The sequence below is a fragment of the Gymnogyps californianus genome, chromosome Z (genome assembly GCF_018139145.2).
Source record: "Gymnogyps californianus isolate 813 chromosome Z, ASM1813914v2, whole genome shotgun sequence".
NCBI classification, from domain to species: domain Eukaryota; kingdom Metazoa; phylum Chordata; class Aves; order Accipitriformes; family Cathartidae; genus Gymnogyps; species Gymnogyps californianus.
The window spans coordinates 23957703-23969883 of NC_059500.1; the positions used below are offsets into that span (position 1 = coordinate 23957703).

Consider the following 12181-nt stretch of genomic DNA (forward strand, 5'->3'; position numbering starts at 1 on the left):
TATACAATCCTTGTAGCACATCAGAGACTGCCAAGACCTCATAATGAGTTGCCCACAGCACTATTTGCAAGGAGGTGATGAAACAGGAACCTGAAAGATGGAGGTTTTAATTATTTTGGATCTTAATCTAAGATATTTAATAACAGGGTACGTTCGAAAGGTCATTGATATTATAGGATGAGAGAGACATCTTAATGCTTAAAGTAAAAGCTTCCACACCGACAGAGCTTCTGATAGTGGATGCAGTCCTCCAAGCCCCAGGCTGTAGGGAGCACCTGGGGCCCCTCTCTAATGCCAGGAGCGATGGCCCTCTGTCCTTCAGTGCTGTCTTGGAGGAGCTGTGCTGCCAAGTCGAAGAGTTACAGGAGGAAGTGAGCAGGCTACGCAGAGAAGATAAAAGGGAGATAGATGGGATCTATCTTCAAGCAACAGCTTGAAGAGCCCCAGATTCCAGCCGCAGTAGCGATGTAGGCAGTGTCCACACCTGGTGTTAAAGTAAGTGCAGCCTCTGGAAAAGATGAAGCTCATGACTTCTGCCTCCAACAGGAATGCTCCTGTCCCACCTAAAGGTTTATAACAACAAAATATGGCCACCACCTTCAAAGTGCAAGAGCAGCCAGATGTGCCTCCAAGTAAAGGATTTGGGCCACCTGACCCTAAACCATGCAAGACCACCAGGAAGAAGTGGTGAGTGATCGTAATGGGCAACTCCCTGCTGTGGGGGACAGAGGCACCCATCTGCTGACCTGACCTATCACTGAGAGGTTTGCTGCCTGCTCGAGGCCTGATCCAGGATGTTGTGGAGGGACTGTCGAAGCTTGTTCAACGCTCTGACTGCTACTCCTTGTTGTTCTTCCATGAGGCCATCAGTGATACTGCCATAGGCTACCTGGAGAGTATCAAAAGTGACTACAGAGCTCTGGGGGCAGTATTCAAGAGCATGGGGGCCCAGGTGGTGTCCTTAATCCTGCTGGTGAGGGAAAAAGATATGAAGAGGAGGGCACTGATAGTACAGGTCAATAATTGGCTGTGGAGCTGGTGTTGGCAACAGACTTTTGGGTTCTACAACCATGGGACCATGTTTACAGATAAGCACCCACTTGGGAGAGATGGGATCCACCTCACTAAGTGGCGCAAAGCTATGTTTGAGAATAGGATGGCTGACCTGGTAAGGAGAGCATTCAGCTAGGAATAAAGAACGAGGGAGAGAGTCACCAGTAACGCTGTGAGGGAATGATAAACAGGATGGATGAGCAAAGGGCCTGGAGTGATGGGACAGGATGAATGCCTTCTTGACTAGCACGACTGGCCTTCAGGAATCCCAGGTCCCAGAGACCACGAAGAAAGTCTGGAGCAAGGAAGACATATGCTTGGTGGAAGAGCATCTCGTCAGGGAATACTTAGGCAAAATGGACTTATGTAAGTCCATGGGCCCTGATGGGATGCATCCATGACTGCTGAGGGAATTGGCTGATGTCACTGCAAGGCCACTCTCAAGAATCTTTCATCCATCACGGTGACTGGGAGAAGTGCCTGAAGACTGGAGTAAAGCAAATGTCACTCCTGTCTTCAGGAAGGAGGACCCAGGGAACTACAGGCTGGTCAGCCTCTCCTTGATCCCCGGGAAGTAATCCTGGAAACGATTTCCAGGCACATGAAGGACAGGAAAGTCATCAGGAGTAGTCAGCATGGATTCGCTAAGGGCAAGTCCTGCTTGACCAACTTGAGAAAATTCTACGATGAAATGACTGGCCTGGTTGATGAGGGGAGAGTAGAGGATACTTGTCTACCTCAGTAGCCTAAGTAAGGCTTTCAATGCTGCCTCCTGTAAGGTCCTCACGAAGAAGCTGTTGAAATACGTGCTGGATGAGTGAGGTGGACTGAAAACTGGCTGAAAGACTGGTCCCAGAGGGAGTTGATCAGTGGCACAAAGTCTAGTTGGAGGCCAGTAACTACTGGTGTACCCCAGGGGTCAATACTGGGTTCAATCCTGTTTAAATGTTCGTTAATGATCTGGATGATGGGGCAGAGTGCACCCTCAGCAAGTTTGTTATGGCTCCTTTCACCAAGCAAAGCAGTAACTTCCTATCAGTTCCTACTGGTAGCAAATGTTCCTTTCCTCTACACGGCTTAGCTCTGCTGACTTCTTTTCCAATGTAAAAAGTTCACTTACTCCTGAACAGAGGACTTAGAGGAGGAGGTAAGAAATATTTTGTCCTACTATTGTAACTAAGTGTGTCTGCAATCTTAACCGTGACAAAGTAATTGTAGTCATACAGTATTATCAAAGGTAATAATAGTTATTTATAGCTTTGTCTTGAGAACATGACTTTCTCCTGATTATTAACACCATTTCCTACAATTACTCTATGTATAAATAGCAGAGGTCTTGGGCCTTCCACAGTAAGAGAAAGCAAACCAAACAAAAATGGAAAAAAAAATACAGAAGATAAAAGGAAGGGCAGTACCAATGGTAAAAATCAAGTACATACATACAACTTAACAGCAGGAAGTCCAGAGTATTATTGTTATTATGAAGCTATTTATAAGGCAAGAAACAAAAGAAACAACAAATTAAATCATTCAGTACAATAAGAAGAGTACAGTTATGAATTGGAAATGACAATATATGTTTTCACTATTTCTCCATAGGCTTTAGAAGTACGTTAGTGACACTGTGGAATCACAGATAAAGAAATAACTTTCACTACTGTTTCTTAAAGGTAAGAAGAATAAAATCAAGTTCATAGAGGTATGCATATGCATATTAAACTAAAAAGAAAGACAGGTTAGGTAGTTTGGAAGGGATATTAGGTAATCCTGTCATGCATGACTTTTAAATTTTATCTCCTTTGTGTTATCATGGCAAATATGTCAGCTAGCATTGCAGTTCAACATAATATGAAAGGTGTATGTATGTACAAAACCTCTAAACCCCACCTATTGAAATGAAATAGAACTGAATCATAAACTGAGGAAGTTATAAGAATTCTTCTTTTCATTCATCCCAGCACCATCTTTTATGTACAAAAGCATAAACACTTCCACAACAATTATCTAATGTGTTAAATGCCTGTGACATTTAGTAGGACAACAGCAATTTTAACAGGGACCAGAGATCAAATTTTAGCCTATTATACCTTACAAGGTAGAAGATGGTAGTGCATTCACTTTAAATCCTTTTTATTTACTTTTTCCTCTGTAAAAATTTGTGCTTTTGATTTGTAATGAATTGATAATTGATAAATTTTAAGAGTTCAGTTGATCCTACAGTTCTATATGCCCACATGAAGCACCTTCTCTTTCATTGTCTCACAGATGGTTCTCACTACAGAAACTGGGCATTTGTTACAGTGACCCAGATGACTACTGGAGTACTGAGACCTCCTTTCCACGGTACACCTTGCAATCTTTTAATTATCTTTTCTTCTGTGGTTTTTAAAACTTATAATCCTGTGGTGGTGGTGGGGTGTCCAGCTGGAAAGCCTGAGATCCCTTCCACTATCTACTGACATTAAAGGAAGCCTTCCCTGACTGCAGCTATCACACTGCAAATCAAAAGATCTGGAGACAGATTTCTTGCATTTCTACTTTTTAATTTTACCCTTCTAGCCTTTTTTGGACTTTATAATCACATTACCAGTGAAAACATTTGCCTGCTTCTCCTGGACCTCTGTTTCTTTGAAAAATGTTTAGCTAGAGCATACGGAATATTTAGGGGAAAGAAGGGTGAAGAGCAGCTGTGGCTGCTGCACTGAAAAGTGTGTGGAATAGTCTTTGCAATACACAATTTCCACAAGACTAAAGTTCTATGTCATTTGGAAATGCCAGTCAACTGTAAGTTGGATTGCTCAAACCGTCATTAAAGCTGGATTTAATGATGAAAACAACCCCCCCAGAAGAAACCGACCAGTCTCTAGCTCACTACAGAGAAGGAAGTCTGAAAGACATGAGGTTGGAATATGAACAGATAACGAAGCTGGCATTGTGAGCCAAATCTTCCTATATATAAATAAAAAACAAAAAAAGTACTTTGTGTACAGTTAAAAACAGTCAATGTCTGTTTCTTAACTAGCTATTTCCTGTAAATATGAGCCACAGTGTGAAATCCTGGTTCTACTAAAGTTAACTGACTTAATGGAATTAGGATTTCAACCACTGTTGTTAAGCCGAATTTGTTGAAACATTTGACTATAAATTTTTCCAACTTTGTTTAGTTTTTCTAAAAGCAGATATAGTGTCTTGAGAGAAATTCTGCAAAACTGCTCTGCATATGAATTAACACAGGGGAGTAACACATAGAAAAGTGGGACCCAAGAACTGTCCTGGTGACAGGACAAAGTAAATTCCCTTTTTCCATAAAGAATAAAAATATCAGCTTCCTTTAGAAGCACAGTTAGTGTTTGTCAGCTGTAACCATAGCAACTACGGCAACTAGCATCTTAAGAAGAGAAACACATTCTCCAAATCTAAATGCTAGTTTTCCCTAACTTGGCTCACATTTACTTTACGCACTCCCCCCATATACAGGCTCCAAGTGATAGAATCTTCAGCTTCTGTTTTAAAAACATTTTTATTAGATCAACCAATAATCAGTCTATTTTACCTTTCTTACTCTTATTCACAATGGAATTTGTTACCTTTATTGGATAATTTAAATTAAGCACTTTTTATCCTTTGCATTTTAATTATTCAGCTTTCTCTGTCCATCAGTTTTGCCTATACTTTTGCTTTTTTCTGAGCTATTACTTTATTTACCACTTTCTAATATCAGTGTCCAGAACTGCACATAGTGTTCTGTTCAATCTCTCTCTCTGCTCCCTTACAGACTGGCATATTCTTTCTTTTCTCTACCTATTTCTAGTATGTCGATAACTATTGCACCTCTGCAAAAGAGATACGAATGATACAATATACTAGATATGAAATGAATTTGTCTTGAATATACATATCAGAATATAAAAGAAGCATATGATTCATCAGTGAAATGAAAGTTGCGTATATAGGCCAGAATTTTAGGGGAAATACTTGAACAATATTTCAAGGTGTTTTTTAAATATTAAGTCAGTAGCTGCAGTTAGTAACTTAGTCTATGGGGACTTGGGTCCAACAGGTACCTCTACATTAGCAAATAATTCAGTGCAAGAGAAGCAGATAAACAGACTGAAGTAGCTGGTGCTGAGGCTCCTCAGATTTCCATTACATGCAGTTACAGAGGTTTCCTTGGGATTAGATGTAGTCTGGTTTTGCGTGCCAAATATAGTCCCACACTGCATGCAGCAAAGCTGTCACACAAATTTTGGCTTCCTTAGCTGCAGGCTTCTTTAGGGAGCAACATTTTGTCCTTTCCCTTATTCCATGATGATGTCAGCAGCACATCAGTGGCACATCAGAGCCCCTGCCGTTATTGCTCACAGAAGACTCCCCATTATTTCTGCTCCTCCTCATAGCATTTTTGAGTTACATCATTGTGCCTGATGACTGTCCTATCTTCCAGCTCCAGGTTTAGACAACATCTACTGCAAGGGGCTCAAAACACCAGTAGAGGTGAACTGTGTCTTTTTAAAGAATAGGTTAAAACTGTCATAGAAAACTACTGGCTCACTGTCAAATCTAAAAAGGATTACCAAGCACTGTATCGGTTGCTATAAAATACTCCCCAAAAGGAAGCTGAAGCACTTCAACTTAATAGCTACTTAATAGTTAAAAAAAGCAACAACTGCCCATTTAAGGAAAAAATATGTCTTTATATTTGACATAGAAAAATCTTCTGTAACTTTTACAGTGTTCTAAGAGTTCTGTCTCCCCGACTCTCTCTGAAGGTTACAATGCTCTCTTGTGGTAGGAAAGATGGTTATTTACTTACAAACTTATAACTAGTTTCATTTTACAACTGAGGTCCAGCTGTGCTATAGAAGAATAATGATATATACAGAAGTTAAACAAACTCCTTGAAATTAAAATACATTAATAAATAACCAGGATAAATAAATATATCTGTAACCACAGTAATATTATTTCACACTTGAGTTCAGCTAAAAGAAGACGATAGCAGCATGGGAAATCCTGTAATCTCAGTTTTGCTATCTGTTTATGATACTCAGAATTTCCATTCAGGAACATGATAATCCCTGATCATTTCAAGCTAGAGAGATATTAAACTCACGTCTATGACTAGTTTTTTATCTAAGCAGTTATGCTAGCTCCCATAAGGATTATTTGCAATATGAAAGGGAGGAAAGGGTAATCTCAGTAGAAGAAAATGAGGACAGAGTGGGACTTCATGATTCCATCCATGACCCTGCAAGGAGGATAAGAAACTAGTCCAGATAATCATGTGCAAGACAGGATGGTCTGCATAAGCAATAATGGGAAGAAAGGGTGGCTTCCTGGAAGTGAATGAGAAATCAGGAAGGTCTATGATACCAAACAGGAAGGACAGTCAATTCATTTGTTAGTGAATAGGCATGGAGATGTTTATAATCAACTAACTATTAAGAAGCAACATTATAGCAGGAAAGTTTAAAAACTCCTTGTTTAAGCATTGGTAAGCTTACTCATCATACTGATCTCCAACATCCTGCCCAGAAATTACTCCAAAAGCAGGAAGCCTTTCAAATCAAGTATTTTTACTTATTCTGCCTCCCTAACTCCTATATATAGTTTTTTAAAACTAGGACTTGGCCCTTATTTCACTGATCTATTTTTATTTCCCAGAACCCATGAGACTTGATGAAATATCTGACATGCAGCTTTGCCAGGAGCTTTTTCTGTCAGGCTTGAGTGACTCAGCTTAAATCTGTGAACAACAAAATACTGTAACATTGATTCAACAATTCTTACAGCTCCATGTACCTTGATGATCTCTCTCAATCTTCCAAATCAGTTAACATGCCAATAAGGCTTTCTTCACTGCCTACTGCCTTGCATATGGGATGCTGAAACAGCCTTTGACAAAGCGCAAGTCCCTATTTCAATCAATACTCACAGTGATATAAAAATGTTTCATAAAAGCATATCCCTACACTATAATTCTGCCAAACGAGATAGAAAGAGGCTGAGAACTACAGTGCAATGACAAAAAGTGAGAGAACGTAACATGCACTTAGCTTACTGTATGTTTTATTTTACTCATTCTCAGCAACTGATTCCTTTAAGATGCATTAAATCTGTTCAGAAACTCTTTGTGAGCAGTTCCTATTGGAACTGAATTTACCTTCGAACTGAGCTGGACGTGCATAACTTCATGTTTGCTCTCAGCTTCAAGTTTCTCTCAGCTTTATGAGAAAAATGTCTTGATTCTCAAAGAAAGATCAACAATAAGCTGGAAAACAGCATTTGCTTCGTTATTTGATATGTAGAACTATATGCCATCTATGATCATGCAGAAGTAATATATTCTCTAAAACATAATGTTTTTCAGTTGCATAAACTTTAAAACTAACTTCTTTCATGAAGGCACACTAAAACCCATTTTACATTCTTCCTTCATCTATTTTTCACTATGTACACAGCCACACACGTTCGTTGAATGTAATACTTCGGTGATAAAACTACAGCAATGTAAAGCTCGGAGGCACTTCTGAAAAACCTCCTGAGGCACTGGGAAGAACTACATCAGAGTAACGTATACCATCACTAGTACCATCTGAAAAAAATAGTGGATAAACATTTTGTTAAATCCACAAAACAGGTGTAATCTAGTATGCATATATAAATACATGTATCTGTGTGTATATAAAAATTAGAAAAGGGAAATATGCTTATTTTCCTCAGGAAAGCAATTGGGGAATTTATTATTCATTACCACTGGCATACAGCCTAAGAATTTTTTATTAAAATGAAAGTAGTTTCCTGTCTGAGACAACTGGGGTACATTCCTCTTTGGAATGTCAAGACTCAGTATCAGGAAGCCAATAAAATATTGAACCAATACATTATATCTTAGTGCAACATATGTTTCCTCTTCTAGAAACACTAATTAGAATTTTCTGCTGTAAGAAATAAAACAGGAAAAGTTCTACACCCTGAAGAAAAGAAAACAGTGTACACGAAAGCATGCTTTGGCTTTACTAAACAAACATTGACACACATGCTTACCCTCTGGTCAATGATCTATGCTCAAAGAAGAACCCCGTACCTCATTTCTGAGGTGACTGGCATTTAGTTGCCTGCATTCTTCCTCTCCTCCCCAATCCATCTTCTTCTGCTTTTATCTTATCCTATCATGTAATTCGTTGTTTATCATCTACCACTAATGCCTCCTTTACCCACTGCAAAAATGAAATCCTGCAGTCCATCTTTCTTTTTGGTACAGATTATCAAAAATATAGTTTAAAAATTCTGTGGAAACACCACCAGTGGTATAGTCAGCCAAAAACATGGTTTGCATCTCCTGGTTGTGAAGGTTGGTATCTGATGGTATCTGACAAGGGGGTGTCTGAACTTTTTGAGCAGACTTAATATGAAACTCCAAAATACAGTAAATGGAAAAGAATTACTGCTGTAGCTTCATGGCTGTGACTAGAACAACTTGTTAAATAACATGGATTGAAGTATAGCAAAAGCAGTCATTATCATCTAAGGCCCTACTTCTTTTCCAGTTGAATTCAATGACAATTTTTCTGTTGATTTCAGCATGCAAGTTGTATTTAATCCATTTAGGTAAACATACAACACTGGTTTTGCAATGTCTCCTGCACTTAGACTTTGCTCTGTGGGATCAGTTCATTTTTCACTGCAATTTAATAGTAAAATTCTTACTTCAAAGATGGCAAGCAAACCGCTACTTTATTTTAAGTAACCAGATAGACAGTGATAACAGCAAATTAATTTACTTCTAATTTATGGAATAAAAGTTCATCTGGCTGTAAAAAGTTGCAGCTTTTCATTTACTATTGAATTTCAGTGGGAGGTTAGGACCATTGGTTGTATAATGATTTCCCTTGATATCTCTTGATACTTTCAGATTCACACCTTACCATTTCCTTCTAAGTATTATTATTAAAGCTACAATGTTCTCCAAACTTAACTTTTAAATCCATTCAAAAAAACACTGTTTAAGGAATAGATAGATACTTCAAGAAAGTGGGTAACGGAGCTATTTCTGAAAGAGTATGTAAATGTTTACATTGTTCAACATTAGGTTGCATTTTTCCTCTCTGAAAGACATCAGGGAATTCCAAATTTATTTGTAAATTATGTCTTCCCCTACTCAAAGAAACTAGTCTACACAAACTGGCAAAACCTGGAGAAAGAGTTCTGATGGCATACTGGATCTTCTTGGTCTACCTCTTAAAAGTTCAATACTAAGTCATAGAAATTAAAATTCTTGTTGAGAGTAATGAAAGCTAAGAGAACGTGGAACTGTTAAAAATTAATCCCCTGAAAATAAAATGAAGATATGAGGTAGAAATTTCTAGATGTTGTAGATGATAGCAACCTAATCAGTGTTGAACACATATCAAAAGTATGATATTCTCTTTTCTGTACTTTTTTCTGCATAAAGTATATAGGTATGCCCTTTGACAGTAGTTCCAGAGTACATGCTTTTATTGACCTTGTGTAACACAAGACAGAAGTTCACAGACTGTGAACTTAAGGCTTGTTATTTCTCTGAACAGTAGATGTCACTAAACTTTTTACATTTACCATAGAAAGTAATTACAGTTCATCCACTATTCTCCACTGCAACAGGACTATGACAGTAGAGAGAATATAATTTATACTATGTAGAAAAGCCGTATGACTTTATGATCACCACAATAGCTTCCACAAACACTAGCTGTATGTTATTTCTATCTTAGTTTCAATATCCCATACTCTTATTTTCTACTTTTCACTTCTTAGAGAGAGCCTGTCGCTCTCATCCAGTGAGTAATTTGTTATTCTAAAAAGATGTTATTCAAATGATTGTCTGAATAATACTTGTAAATTCCTAATATTTATCAACAAGAAAGTAGTATTGCAGTTAAATAAAAACAACCCTAAGACAGTATCTTAACACTCCAAATGCTACAGCTTGTTAAATAGAATGAGAGAGTCTAAGAAAATTTGCTTACATTTCTTTCAATCCCATTTGCTTTATTTCTAGCCAAGCTTACTCATTTTTTAAGAGGGAATTTTCTCTATCAGGGATATCTCATGAGAAAAAGATACACTGACTCAACTCCACAGAGGCAAAAAAAAAAAATTTTTTTCATAATATGCATCTTCTGTAACAAGAAAAAAATCTAAACCTCCTCTGAAATTTCTTATGAATTGTTTATAACCTAAGAATTTCTTCTGATTTCTTACAATAAATATCATCCTTTCTATAATTAGCTTTTGACACTTAACTTTTCTCCCCACTGTCTATAAAACACTAAGTTTTCGAATGCAAGAACTTTATTTTGGTTTTACACACAACAAGAACAGCTGTCTCACAAGAATAAAATAGATACACTCCTAAAAGAAAGATCACATAACTATATGCATCATATACAATATTTTACTACAGTCTCTCACAGTATTCTGAACACATGCTTTGTGTTGTCTTTTTGGACCCTCTGATGAGCCTTGGGACCCAAACATGAGTTCAGCATGGCAGAAAGACCAGAACATTATCTGAGATTTCCGGGAATGGATTCATTGTTACTCACTCAAATATGTAAGAGCAGAAATACCAGCTAGCCAGTAGAACAGTTGTGCTTTACCTATGCTGTAACAAGGACAAATAATATTTCCTTCCTAACAAATTTTACTTTTGCAAATTTTTTTTCCCATTCACATCTTAGCCAATTATGCAGTAAAACGTGGAAGGGTAGGGACAATGGAAAGGAAAGGTAAGAAATCTCAGAACGAGAAGCCCTGGACCATCAGAAAGTACAGGAACTTTAAAAAGTGGGTTTAGGCTCATTTTCTTACAAAATATTCTCCTAAAAATGGCACACATTTCCCTCTTTTTGTATTTGTATACAACTCATGCTTCCTAGTAAGGATTTCTCATGTCCTTCCTTCATGATGCCAAATCATCTTCCTATTCTGTGTGCCCAGGAACCCAGCTCCATGCTCACCCTCAGTCCTTCCCACAAATGACTGGGCAAATGCCTGGAGAGTTATCATCACCTCCCATCTGTAAACTACACCTACAGCTCCCTCCTCCCAAATATTCTGATTATAGAGCTTATATCTCAGTAATTTTCAGTCACTTTATCATTCAGGCATTGAGGTCCTTGAACAAGGAAAGCTGACCATTTCATTAGAACAAGAATGTGGATTATATGGATGTAATTCTTTAAAATTAGTTAATACTGCAAAATACTTAATTTACAAATGAACTTGGATACCATGCTAATACTTAAGTTATTAATTCAATATTATTACTCTTATTTTCATTAATCATATCAAGTTATATTGGGTAAATTTTGGTCTGGCAGTGTGCCCATGAATGCACTGAATGGAAAACCCAAGTTATGACCTGCCTCCCCACCCCAATAACAAAACCTGACTTAGTACCATGAACTTTCAAGAAAACAAGAATGGTTTTTCGTGGTGTAAAAAATAGGTGTTTTCAGCTACAGACACCACCTCTGGAAGGTCATTCATTTCAATGCAGACCAGTTCAGAAAGAGGCAAAAGGATGTTCCCAGTTAAGTGGTATATAATAGCTTCCATCCAATATAAATCTAATGAGTGTCATTTCCACTTTCTACATGGCAAACAATGTATTATGCTTTCTTTAATGAAAAGACAGAGCAGAGAGTCCAAGAAACTCTAGTGGCCGTGGAATTCCTGAAATCTAAGGAAATCTTTGGCAGGACAGGACAAGACATCAGTTTGGGTGGGCTGGCAGGGGCAGTCTGAATGGAAACCTTGTTCTGGTCTCATCCCCAGTCAAAGGATTTCATTCACCAGGGCTGCTATGTTAGTTTCTTTCAGAAACACAAAATCTGCAAGTGTTAAATTAAGGTCTCAGGTCACATATAAGTTATACATAAATACACAAAACGCTCATGGTTCCCTAAAAATACAATACAGAGAGCCAGTTGATCAGAATGAAGAAGTTACTTTCTCACGGTAAATCTAATCTCTAATTGCTAACTGAAAGATGAGATGTACCAAAACAGAAAGCAAAAATGGAACCTGTTATACATTTCTAGCTATTGTAGAAAATAATTGATTTTCAGCTTCCCCTGTATTA

The 12181-nt window shown here is 37.8% G+C and overlaps 1 protein-coding gene across 1 annotated transcript in view; it reads right to left on the reverse strand.

Annotated features, from left to right (window-relative positions):
- The window catches only part of FER (FER tyrosine kinase), a 170648-nt gene that overhangs the window by 21919 nt on the left and 136548 nt on the right, over positions 1-12181 (reverse strand). The gene's annotated exons all lie outside the window — the stretch shown is intronic.